This window comes from Salmo salar, chromosome ssa16, assembly GCF_905237065.1.
Source record: "Salmo salar chromosome ssa16, Ssal_v3.1, whole genome shotgun sequence".
NCBI classification, from domain to species: domain Eukaryota; kingdom Metazoa; phylum Chordata; class Actinopteri; order Salmoniformes; family Salmonidae; genus Salmo; species Salmo salar.
The window spans coordinates 93,628,076-93,643,271 of NC_059457.1; the positions used below are offsets into that span (position 1 = coordinate 93,628,076).

Sequence of the window (15,196 nt, forward strand, 5' to 3'; positions counted from 1 at the left end):
CCAGACTCTCTTCATATCCTTCCTGTTTCCTGTCCTCCTCAGACCCAGACTCTCTTCATATCCTTCCTGTTTCCTGTCCTCTTCCTCCTCAGACCCAGACTCTCTTCATATCCTTCCTGTTTCCTGTCCTCTTCCTCCTCAGACCCAGACTCTCTTCATATCCTTCCTGTTTCCTGTCCTCTTCCTCCTCAGACCCAGACTCTCTTCATATCCTTCCTGTTTCCTGTCCTCTTCCTCCTCCCCAGTCTCTCTTCATATCCTCCCTGTTTCCTGTCCTCCTCAGACCCAGACTCTCTTCATATCCTTCCTGTTTCCTGTCCTCCTCCTCCTCAGACCCAGACTCTCTTCATATCCTTCCTGTTTCCTGTCCTCCTCCTCCTCAGACCCAGACTCTCTTCATATCCTTCCTGTTTCCTGTCCTCTTCCTCCTCAGACCCAGACTCTCTTCATATCCTTCCTGTTTCCTGTCCTCTTCCTCCTCAGACCCAGACTCTCTTCATATCCTTCCTGTTTCCTGTCCTCCTCCTCCTCAGACCCAGACTCTCTTCATATCCTTCCTGTTTCCTGTCCTCTTCCTCCTCAGACCCAGACTCTCTTCATATCCTTCCTGTTTCCTGTCCTCTTCCTCCTCCCCAGTCTCTCCTCATATCCTCCCTGTTTCCTGTCCTCCTCCTCCTCAGACCCAGACTCTCTTCATATCCTTCCTGTTTCCTGTCCTCTTCCTCCTCAGACCCAGACTCTCTTCATATCCTTCCTGTTTCCTGTCCTCTTCCTCCTCAGACCCAGACTCTCTTCATATCCTTCCTGTTTCCTGTCCTCTTCCTCCTCAGACCCAGACTCTCTTCATATCCTTCCTGTTTCCTGTCCTCTTCCTCCTCAGACCCAGACTCTCTTCATATCCTTCCTGTTTCCTGTCCTCTTCCTCCTCAGACCCAGACTCTCTTCATATCCTTCCTGTTTCCTGTCCTCTTCCTCCTCAGACCCAGACTCTCTTCATATCCTTCCTGTTTCCTGTCCTCTTCCTCCTCAGACCCAGACTCTCTTCATATCCTTCCTGTTTCCTGTCCTCCTCAGACCCAGACTCTCTTCATATCCTTCCTGTTTCCTGTCCTCCTCAGACCCAGACTCTCTTCATATCCTTCCTGTTTCCTGTCCTCCTCAGACCCAGACTCTCTTCATATCCTTCCTGTTTCCTGTCCTCCTCCTCCTCAGACCCAGACTCTCTTCATATCCTTCCTGTTTCCTGTCCTCCTCCTCCTCAGACCCAGACTCTCTTCATATCCTTCCTGTTTCCTGTCCTCCTCAGACCCAGACTCTCTTCATATCCTTCCTGTTTCCTGTCCTCCTCCTCCTCAGACCCAGACTCTCTTCATATCCTTCCTGTTTCCTGTCCTCCTCCTCCTCCTCCCCAGTCTCTCTTCATATCCTTCCTGTTTCCTGTCCTCCTCCTCCTCAGACCCAGACTCTCTTCATATCCTTCCTGTTTCCTGTCCTCCTCCTCCTCAGACCCAGACTCTCTTCATATCCTTCCTGTTTCCTGTCCTCTTCCTCCTCAGACCCAGACTCTCTTCATATCCTTCCTGTTTCCTGTCCTCTTCCTCCTCAGACCCAGACTCTCTTCATATCCTTCCTGTTTCCTGTCCTCTTCCTCCTCAGACCCAGACTCTCTTCATATCCTTCCTGTTTCCTGTCCTCTTCCTCCTTAGACCCAGTTGGCTCTATGTCACTACTCTACCTCCATGGACGAGGAGAATTTCCCCGGAGCTGAGGACTTCCGTCCAGACCGCTGGATCAGGAAGGACGCTACGGACCGGGTGGATAACTTCGGGTCCATCCCGTTCGGCTACGGCATCAGGAGCTGCATCGGCAGGAGGATCGCTGAACTGGAGATGCACCTGGCTCTTACACGGGTGGGGGAGCAACACACACACACACACACACACACACACACACACACACACACACACACACACACACACACACACACACACACACACACACACACACACACACACACACACCACACACACACACACACACACACACACACACACACACACACACACACACACACACACACACACACACACACCACACACACACACACAGGACACACACACACCACACACAACACACCACACCACATCACACACACACACACCACACCACAACACCACAACACACACCACACCACACAGCATCTTGGGTAATCTTGATCCCTTCTCAAATAGACAGTAGATTTTGTAATCTGTTTCTGTAACAGCATTTCTCTGTCATTCCCAAAGTGAAGGTCTCGGCATGACTTAGTCTTCTTTCCACCATGGTGAACTATATAGGAAATAGGGTACCATTTGGGACTATTGTTAGTGTACCAGCTGATCCTGAGGTCCATACCTGTTGTGTTTGTCTCTCCTCCTCCCATCCTGAGGTCCATACCTGTTGTGTTTATCTCTTCTCCTCTCATCCTGAGGTTCATACCTGTTGTGTTTATCTCTTCTCCTCTCATCCTGAGGTCCATACCTGTTGTGTTTATCTCTCCTCCTCTCATCCTGAGGTTCATACCTGTTGTGTTTATCTCTCCTCCTCCCAGCTGATCCTGAGGTCCATACCTGTTGTGTTTATCTCTTCTCCTCTCATCCTGAGGTCCATACCTGTTGTGTTTATCTCTCCTCCTCTCATCCTGAGGTTCATACCTGTTGTGTTTATCTCTTCTCCTCTCATCCTGAGGTCCATACCTGTTGTGTTTATCTCTTCTCCTCTCATCCTGAGGTTCATACCTGTTGTGTTTATCTCTTCTCCTCTCATCCTGAGGTTCATACCTGTTGTGTTTATCTCTCCTCCTCTCATCCTGAGGTTCATACCTGTTGTGTTTATCTCTCCTCCTCTCATCCTGAGGTTCATACCTGTTGTGTTTATCTCTCCTCCTCCCAGCTGATCCAGAGGTTCCAGATTGGGCTGTGTCCCGTCACAGAAGAAATCAAAGCCAAAACCCACGGCCTCCTCTGTCCTGCTGCGCCCATCAACCTGCAGTTTGCTGACAGACAACCCTAGACCCAAACCCACGGCCTCCTCTGTCCTGCTGCGTCCATCAACCTGCAGTTTGCTGACAGACAACCCTAGACCAAAACCCACGGCCTCCTCTGTCCTGCTGCGTCCATCAACCCGCAGTTTGCTGACAGACAACCCTAGACCAAAACCCACGGCCTCCTCTGTCCTGCGCGTCCATCAACCCGCAGTTTGCTGACAGACAACCCTAGACCAAAACCCACGGCCTCCTCTGTCCTGCTGCGTCCATCAACCCGCAGTTTGCTGACAGACAACCCTAGACCAAAACCCACGGCCTCCTCTGTCCTGCTGCGTCCATCAACCCGCAGTTTGCTGACAGACAACCCTAGACCAAAACCCACGGCCTCCTCTGTCCTGCTGCGTCCATCAACCCGCAGTTTGCTGACAGACAACCCTAGACCAAAACCCACGGCCTCCTCTGTCCTGCTGCGTCCATCAACCCGCAGTTTGCTGACAGACAACCCTAGACCAAAACCCACGGCCTCCTCTGTCCTGCTGCGTCCATCAACCCGCAGTTTGCTGACAGACAACCCTAGACCAAAACCCACGGCCTCCTCTGTCCTGCAGCGCCCATCAACCCGCAGTTTGCTGACAGACAACCCTAGACCAAAACCCACGGCCTCCTCTGTCCTGCTGCGTCCATCAACCCGCAGTTTGCTGACAGACAACCCAAGACCAAAACCCACGGCTTCCTCTGTCCTGCTACGTCCATCAACCCGCAGTTTGCTGACAGACAACCCTAGACCAAAACCCACGGCCTCCTCTGTCCTGTCCTATCTCTATAGTGTGGAGGTAAATGGGGGAGTAACTGACAGACCATAAGGCAGGTTTATAGTCCGTCCAGCCGCGTCTGTAGGGGAGTAACTGACAGACCATAAGGCAGGTTTATAGTCCGTCCAGCCGCGTCTGTAGGGGAGTAACTGACAGACCATAAGGCAGGTTTATAGTCCGTCCAGCCGCGTCTGTAGGGGAGTAACTGACAGACCATAAGGCAGGTTTATAGTCCGTCCAGCCGCGTCTGTAGGGGAGTAACTGACAGACCATAAGGCAGGTTTATAGTCCGTCCAGCCGCGTCTGTAGGGGGAGTAACTGACAGACCATAAGGCAGGTTTATAGTCCGTCCAGCCGCGTCTGTAGGGGAGTAACTGACAGACCATAAGGCAGGTTTATAGTCCGTCCAGCCGCGTCTGTAGGGGAGTAACTGACAGACCATAAGGCAGGTTTATAGTCCGTCCAGCCGCGTCTGTAGGGGAGTAACTGACAGACCATAAGGCAGGTTTATAGTCCGTCCAGCCGCGTCTGTAGGGGAGTAACTGACAGACCATAAGGCAGGTTTATAGTCCGTCCAGCCGCGTCTGTAGGGGAGTAACTGACAGACCATAAGGCAGGTTTATAGTCCGTCCAGCCGCGTCTGTAGGAGAGTAACTGACAGACCATAAGGCAGGTTTATAGTCCGTCCAGCCGCGTCTGTAGGGGAGTAACTGACAGACCATAAGGCAGGTTTATAGTCCGTCCAGCCGCGTCTGTAGGGGAGTAACTGACAGACCATAAGGCAGGTTTATAGTCCGTCCAGCCACGTCTGTAGGGGAGTAACTGACAGACCATAAGGCAGGTTTATAGTCCGTCCAGCCACGTCTGTAGACCATTAGAAGGCGACAAGTGTCTTTTGGCTAAATCAACATTACATTTTTTTGTATTTTTTTTTAGTCAGGCCGATTTATTCTGTAGACCGTCGGTTTTCTTGTCACAGAAACAAAGAAACAATTTTAAACTTTGACCTTGTCACAGCTTAAAGAAGTTCACAATTCACAAGACAGAATTCAGTTTTTATTTTTGTCACATTCACAACCGTAAGTCCGTTATTTTGAAATGAGTCTGAAGACTAAAGGTCCTAGGTCTAACTGAGTCTCCATGTTTACTTGTAAGGAAGAGAATTGGATGTTCATCTTTGATTAGTAGGCTAATGCCTGACCAGTTTCTATAAATTCCTGTCTGTCACGTTAACGAATTGAGATGGTGGTTCCATGTCCTAGAATAAAGTCACGTCCTGTTGAATTCCGTATTCTGTCTTGTGTCCCAAGTTTTACCCTTTTCATCTGGTCCACCGTCTAAACCGCTGTTACCTTTTTCATCTGGTCCACCGTCTAAACCACTGTTACCTTTTTCATCTGGTCCACCGTCTAAACCACTGTTACCTTTTTCATCTGGTCCACCGTCTAAACCACTGTTACCTTTTTCATCTGGTCCACCGTCTAAACCGCTGTTACCTTTTTCATCTGGTCCACCGTCTAAACCACTGTTACCTTTTTCATCTGGTCCACCGTCTAAACCGCTGTTACCTTTTTCATCTGGTCTACCGTCTAAACCACTGTTACCTTTTTCATCTGGACCACCGTCTAAACCACTGTTACCTTTTTCATCTGGTCCACCGTCTAAACAACTGTTTACACTTGTTACTGGAATTGTTGTAATTTCAACTAAGCCACACCCTTCCCACTCGTGCTCCAAGTGCGCTCCGACCTGTACAGGAATAAAGAGATCTGCTGGACACAGGGAAACATTGATTATTTAGAAGGGACCCCCCTTATAATACACAGGGAGATAAACATGGCATTATAATACACTGGGAGATAAACATGGCATTATAATACACTGGGAGATAAACATGGCATTATAATACACTGGGAGATAAACATGGCATTATAATACACTGGGAGATAAACATGGCATTATAATACACTGGGAGATAAACATGGCATTATAATACACTGGGAGATAAACATGTCATGTCATTATAATACACTGGGAGATAAACAAGGCATTATAATACACTGGGAGATAAACATGGCATTATAATACACTGGGAGATAAACATGGCATTATAATACACTGGGAGATAAACATGGCATTATAATACACTGGGAGATAAACATGTCATGTCATTATAATACACTGGGAGATAAACAAGGCATTATAATACACTGGGAGATAAACATGGCATTACAATACACTGGGAGATAAACATGTCATTATAATACACTGGGAGAAAAACAAGGCATTACAATACACTGGGAGATAAACAAGGCATTACAATACACTGGGAGATAAACATGGCATTATAATACACAGGGAGATAAACAAGGCATTATAATACACTGGGTGATAAACATGGCATTATAATACACTGGGAGATAAAACAAGGCATTATAAAACACTGGGAGATAAACATGGCATAATACACTGGGAGATAAACATGGCATTATAATACACTGGGAGATAAACATGGCATTATAATACACTGGGAGATAAACATGGCATTATAATACACTGGGAGATAAACATGGCATTATAATACACTGGGAGATAAACAAGGCATTATAATACACTGGGAGATAAACAAGGCATTATAATACACTGGGAGATAAACAAGGCATTATAATACACTGGGAGATAAACATCTCATTATAATACACTGGGAGATAAACAAGGCAGTATAATACACTGGGAGATCAACATGTCATTACAATACACTGGGAGATAAACATGGCATTACAATACACTGGGAGATAAACATCTCATTACAATACACTGGGAGATAAACATCTCATTACAATACACTGGGAGATAAACATCTCATTACAATACACTGGGAGATAAACAAGGCATTATAATACACTGGGAGATAAACAAGGCATAATAATACACTGGGAGAGAAACGAGGCATTATTATACACTTGGAGATAAACAAGGCATTATAATACACTGGGAGATAAACAAGGCATTATAATACACTGGGAGATAAACAAGGCATTATAATACACTGGGAGATAAACATGTCATGTCATTATAATACACTGGGAGATAAACAAGGCATTATAATACACTGGGAGATAAACATGGCATTACAATACACTGGGAGATAAACATGGCATTATAATACACTGGGAGAAAAACAAGGCATTACAATACACTGGGAGATAAACAAGGCATTACAATACACTGGGAGATAAACAAGGCATTGAAATACACTGGGGAGACAAACAAGGCATTACAATACACTGGGGAGATAAACAAGGCATTATAATACACTGGGAGATAAACATGGCATTATAATACACTGGGAGATAAATCTGGCATTATAATACACTGGGAGATAAACATGGCATTATAATACACTGGGAGATAAACATGGCATTATAATACACTGGGAGATAAACATGGCATTATAATACACTGGGAGATAAACAAGGCATTATAATACACTGGGAGATAAAAATGGCATTATAATACACTGGGAGATAAATCTGGCATTATAATACACTGGGAGATAAACATGGCATTATAATACACTGGGAGAGAAACAAGGCAGTGTAATACACTGGGAGATAAACATCTCATTACAATACACTGGGAGATAAACAAGGCATTATAATACACTGGGAGATAAACGAGGCATTATTATACACTTGGAGATAAACAAGGCATTATAATACACTGGGAGATAAACAAGGCATTATAATACACTGGGAGATAAACAAGGCATTATAATACACTGGGAGATAAACATGTCATGTCATTATAATACACTGGGAGATAAACAAGGCATTATAATACACTGGGAGATAAACATGGCATAATAAGCTGGGAGATAAACAAGGCATAATACACTGGGAGATAAACAAGGCATTATAATACACTGGGAGATAAACATGGCATTACAATACACTGGGAGATAAACATGTCATTATAATTCACTTGGAGAAAAAAAAGGCATTACAATACACTGGGAGATAAACAAGGCATTACAATACACTGGGAGATAAACATGGCATTATAATACACTGGGAGATAAACAAGGCATTAAAATACACTGGGAGATAAACATGGCATTATAATACACTGGGAGATAAAACAAGGCATCATAATACACTGGGAGATAAACAAGGCTTTATAATACACTGGGAGATAAACACGGCATTACAATACACTGGGAGATAAACACAGCATTATAATACACTGGGAGATAAACATGGCATTATATACACTGGGGAGATAAACAAGGCATTATAATACACTGGGAGATAAACATGTCATTATCATTCACTGGGAGATAAACATGGCATTATAATACACTGGGAGATAAACAAGGCATTATAATAAACTGGGAGATAAACAAGGCATTTTAATACACTGGGTGATAAACAAGGCATTATAATACACTGGGAGATAAACAAGGCATTACAATACACTGGGAGATAAACAAGGCATTATAATACACTGGGAGATAAACATGGCATTACAATACACTGGGTGATAAACAAGGCATTATAATACACTGGGAGATAAACATGGCATTATAATACACTGGGAGATAAACAAGGCTTTATAATACACTGGGAGATAAACAAGGCATTATAATACACTGGGAGATAAACATGGCATTATAATACACTGGGAGATAAACATGGCATTATAATACACTGGGAGATAAACATGGCATTACAATACACTGGGAGATAAATACGGCATTATAATACACTGGGAGATAAACACGGCATTACAATACACTGGGGAGATAAACAAGGCATTATAATACACTGGGAGATAAACATGGCATTACAATACACAGGGAGATAAACAGGCATTATAATACACTGGGAGATAAACAAGGCATTATAATACACTGGGAGATAAACAAGGCATTATAATACACTGGGAGATAAACAAGGCATTATAATACACTGGGAGATAAACATGGCATAATAAACTGGGAGATAAACAAGGCATAATACACTGGGAGATAAATATGGCATTATAATACACTGGGAGATAAACAAGGCATTATAATACACTGGGAGATAAACATGGCGTTATAATACACTGGGAGATAAACATGGCATTATAATACACTGGGAGATAAACATGGCATTGTAATACACTGGGAGATAAACATGACATTATAATACACTGGGAGATAAACAAGGCATTATAATACACTGGGAGATAAACATGTCATTATCATTCACTGGGAGATAAACATGGCATTATAATACACTGGGAGATAAACAAGGCATTATAATACACTGGGAGATAAACAAGGCATTTTAATACACTGGGTGATAAACAAGGCATTATAATACACTGGGAGATAAACAAGGCATTACAATACACTGGGAGATAAACAAGGCATTATAATACACTGGGAGATAAACATGGCATTACAATACACTGGGTGATAAACAAGGCATTATAATACACTGGGAGATAAACATGGCATTATAATACACTGGGAGATAAACAAGGCTTTATAATACACTGGGAGATAAACAAGGCATTATAATACACTGGGGAGATAAACATGGCATTATAATACACTGGGAGATAAACATGGCATTATAATACACTGGGAGATAAACATGGCATTACAATACACTGGGAGATAAATACGGCATTATAATACACTGGGAGATAAACACGGCATTACAATACACTGGGAGATAAACAAGGCATTATAATACACTGGAGATAAACATGGCATTACAATACACAGGGAGATAAACAGGCATTATAATACACTGGGAGATAAACAAGGCATTATAATACACTGGGAGATAAACAAGGCATTATAATACACTGGGAGATAAACATGGCATAATAAACTGGGAGATAAACAAGGCATAATACACTGGGAGATAAATATGGCATTATAATACACTGGGAGATAAACAAGGCATTATAATACACTGGGAGATAAACATGGCGTTATAATACACTGGGAGATAAACATGGCATTATAATACACTGGGAGATAAACATGGCATTGTAATACACTGGGAGATAAACATGACATTATAATACACTGGGAGATAAACAAGTCATTATAATACACTGGGAGATAAACAAGTCATTATAATACACTGGGAGATAAACAAGGCATAATACACTGGGAGATCAACATGGCATTACAATACACTGGGAGATAAACATGGCATTACAATACACTGGGAGATAAACATGGAATTACAATACACTGGGAGATAAACATCTCATTACAATACACTGGGAGATAAACGAGGCATTATTATACACTTGGAGATAAACAAGGCATTATAATACACTGGGAGATAAACAAGGCATTATAATACACTGGGAGATAAACAAGGCATTATAAAACACTGGGAGATAAACATGTCATGTCATTATAATACACTGGGAGATAAACAAGGCATTATAATACACTGGGAGATAAACATGGCATAATAAACTGGGAGATAAACAAGGCATAATACACTGGGAGATAAACATGGCATTATAATACACTGGGAGATAAACAAGGCATTATAATACACTGGGAGATAAACATGGCATTATAATACAATGGGAGATAAACAAGGCATTATAATACACCGGGAGATAAACATGGCATTATAATACACTGGGTGATAAACAAGGCATTGTAATACACTGGGAGATAAACATGACATTATAATACACTGGGAGATAAACAAGTCATTATAATACACTGGGAGATAAACAAGTCATTATAATACACTGGGGAGATAAACAAGGCATTATAATACACTGGGAGATAAACATGGCATTATAATACACTGGGGAGATAAACATGGCATTATAATATACTGGGGAGATAAACAAGGCATTCTATAACACTGGGAGATAAACAAGGCATTATAATACACTGTGAGATAAACATCTCATTATAATACACTGGGTGATAAACAAGGCATTATAATACACTGGGAGATAAACAAGGCATTACAATACACTGGGAGATAAACAAGGTATTATAATACACTGGGAGATAAACAAGGCATTATAATACACTGGGAGATAAACAAGGCATTATAATACACTGGGAGATAAACAAGGCATTACAATACACTGGGGAGATAAACAAGGCATAATAATACACTGTGAGATAAACAAGGCATTATAATACACTGGGAGATAAACATCTCATTATAATACACTGGGAGATAAACAAGGCATTATAATACACTGGGAGATAAACATGGCATTACAATACACTGGGAGATAAACATGGCATTATAATACACTGGGAGATAAACAAGGCATTATAATACACCGGGGAGATAAACAAGGCATTATAATACACTGGGAGATAAACATCTCATTATAATACACTGGGAGATAAACAAGGCATTATAATACACTGGGAGATAAACATCTCATTATAATACACTGGGAGATAAACAAGGCATTATAATACACTGGGAGATAAACAAGGCATTATAATACACTGGGGAGATAAACATCTCTATAATACACTGGGAGATTAACAAGGCATTATAATACACTGGGAGATAAACATGGCATTATAATACACTGGGAGATAAACATGGCATTATAAAACACTGGGGAGATAAACATGGCATTACAATACACTGGGAGATAAATACGGCATTATAATACAGTGGGAGATAAACACGGCATTACAATACACTGGGAGATAAACACGGCATTATAATACACTGGGAGATAAACACAGCATTATAATACACTGGGAGATAAACAAGGCATTATAATACACTGGGAGATAAACAAGGCATTATAATACACTGGGAGATAAACATGGCATTACAATACACAGGGTGATAAACAGGCATTATAATACACTGGGAGATAAACAAGGCATTATAATACACTTGGAGATAAACAAGGCATTATAATACACTGGGAGATAAACAAGGCATTATAATACACTGGGAGATAAACATGGCATTACAATACACTGGGAGATAAACATGTCATTATAATACACTGGGAGAAAAACAAGGCATTAGAATACACTGGGATATAAACAAGGCATTATAATACACTGGGGAGATAAACATCTCATTATAATACACTGGGAGATAAACAAGGCAGTATAATACACTGGGAGATAAACACCTCATTATAATACACTGGGAGATAAACAAGGCATAATACACTGGGAGATCAACATGGCATTACAATACACTGGGAGATAAACATGGCATTACAATACACTGGGAGATAAACATGGAATTACAATACACTGGGAGATAAACATCTCATTACAATACACTGGGAGATAAACAAGGCATTATTATACACTTGGAGATAAACAAGGCATTATAATACACTGGGAGATAAACAAGGCATTATAATACACTGGGAGATAAACAAGGCATTATAATACACTGGGAGATAAACATGTCATGTCATTATAATACACTGGGAGATAAACAAGTCATGTCATTATAATACACTGGGAGATAAACAAGGCATTATAATACACTGGGAGATAAACATGGCATAATAAACTGGGAGATAAACAAGGCATAATACACTGGGAGATAAACATGGCATTATAATACACTGGGAGATAAACAAGGCATTATAATACACTGGGAGATAAACATGGCATTATAATACACTGGGAGATAAACATGGCATTATAATACACTGGGAGACAAACATGGCATTACAATACACTGGGGAGATAAACATGGCATTATAATACACTGGGAGATAAACACGGCAATACAATACACTGGGAGATAAACACAGCATTATAATACACTGGGAGATAAACAAGGCATTATAATACACTGGGAGATAAACATGGCATTATAATACACTGGGGAGATAAACAAGGCATTCTAATACACTGGGAGATAAACAAGGCATTATAATACACTGTGAGATAAACATCTCATTATAATACACTGGGTGATAAACAAGGCATTATAATACACTGGGAGATAAACAAGGCATTACAATACACTGGGAGATAAACAAGGTATTATAATACACTGGGAGATAAACAAGGCATTATAATACACTGGGAGATAAACAAGGCATTATAATACACTGGGAGATAAACAAGGCATTACAATACACTGGGAGATAAACAAGGCATTATAATACACTGTGAGATAAACAAGGCATTATAATACCACACTTGGAGATAAACAAAGCATTATAATACACTGGTAGATAAACAAGGCATTATAATACACTGGGAGATAAACATGGCATTACAATACACTGGGAGATAAACATGGCATTATAATACACTGGGGAGATAAACAAGGCATTATAATACACTGGGAGATAAACATGGCATTACAATACACTGGGAGATAAACATGGCATTATAATACACTGGGGAGATAAACAAGGCATTATAATACACTGGGAGATAAACAAGGCATTATAATACACTGGGGAGATAAACATGGCATTATAATACACTGGGAGATAAACATCTCATTATAATACACTGGGAGATAAACAAGGCATTATAATACACTGGGAGATAAACATCTCATTATAATACACTGGGAGATAAACAAGGCATTATAATACACTGGGAGATAAACAAGGCATTATAATACACTGGGAGATAAACAAGGCATTATAATACACTGGGGAGATAAACATGGCATTACAATACACTGGGAGATAAACATGTCATTATAATACACTGGGAGAAAAACAAGCCATTAGAATACACTGGGATATAAACAAGGCATTATAATACACTGGGAGATAAACATCTCATTATAATACACTGGGGAGATAAACAAGGCAGTATAATACACTGGGAGATAAACACCTCATTATAATACACTGGGAGATAAACAAGGCATAATACACTGGGAGATCAACATGGCATTACAATACACTGGGAGATAAACATGGCATTACAATACACTGGGAGATAAACATGGAATTACAATACACTGGGGAGATAAACATCTCATTACAATACACTGGGAGATAAACGAGGCATTATTATACACTTGGAGATAAACAAGGCATTATAATACACTGGGAGATAAACAAGGCATTATAATACACTGGGAGATAAACAAGGCATTATAATACACTGGGAGATAAACATGTCATGTCATTATAATACACTGGGAGATAAACAAGGCATTATAATACACTGGGAGATAAACATGGCATAATAAACTGGGAGATAAATAAAGGCATAATACACTGGGAGATAAATATGGCATTATAATACACTGGGAGATAAACATGGCATTATAATAGACTGGGAGATAAACATGGCATTGTAATACACTGGGAGATAAACATGACATTATAATACACTGGGAGATAAACAAGTCATTATAATACACTGGGGAGATAAACAAGTCATTATAATACACTGGGGAGATAAACAAGGCATTATAATACACTGGGAGATAAACATGGCATTATAATACACTGGGAGATAAACATGGCATTATAATACACTGGGAGATAAACATGGCATTATAATAAACTGGGAGATAAACATGGAATTATAATACACTGGGAGATAAATATGGCATTATAATACACTGGGAGATAAACATGGCATTATAATACACTGGGAGATAAACATCTCATTATAATACACTGGGAGATAAACATGGCATTACAATACACTGGGAGATAAACAAGGCATTATAATACACTGGGAGATAAACAAGGCTTTATAATGCACTGGGAGATAAACAAGGCATTATAATACACTGGGAGATAAACATGGCATTATAATACACTGGGAGATAAACATGGCATTATAATACACTGGGAGACAAACATGGCATTACAATACACTGGGAGATAAACATGGCATTATAATACACTGGGAGATAAACACGGCAATACAATACACTGGGAGATAAACACAGCATTATAATACACTGGGAGATAAACATGGCATTATAATACACTGTGAGATAAACATGGCATTATAATACACTGGGAGATAAATCTGGCATTATAATACACTGGGAGATAAACATGGCATTATAATACACTGGGAGATAAACATGGCATTATAATACACTGGGAGATAAACATGGCATTATAATACACTGGGAGATAAACAAGGCATTATAATACACTGGGAGATAAACAAGGCATTATAATACACTGGGAGAGAAACAAGGCAGTGTAATACACTGGGAGATAAACATCTCATTATAATACACTGGGAGATAAACATGGCATTATAATACACTGGGAGATAAACAAGGCATTATAATACACTGGGAGATAAACATCTCATTATAATACACTGGGAGATAAACATGGCATTACAATACACTGGGAGATA

At 40.6% G+C, this 15,196-nt stretch overlaps 1 pseudogene across 1 annotated transcript in view; it reads left to right on the forward strand.

The window, feature by feature from the left end:
* The window catches only part of LOC106595593 (cytochrome P450 27C1-like), a 20,623-nt pseudogene extending 15,502 nt beyond the window's left edge, over nt 1-5,121 (forward strand). The window contains exons 8-9 of the transcript XR_006759881.1: nt 1,707-1,910; nt 2,932-5,121. The product of XR_006759881.1 is annotated as a cytochrome P450 27C1-like (transcript). The remainder of the gene's footprint in view (nt 1-1,706; nt 1,911-2,931) is intronic.
* Nucleotides 5,122-15,196: the final 10,075 nt, after the last annotated feature.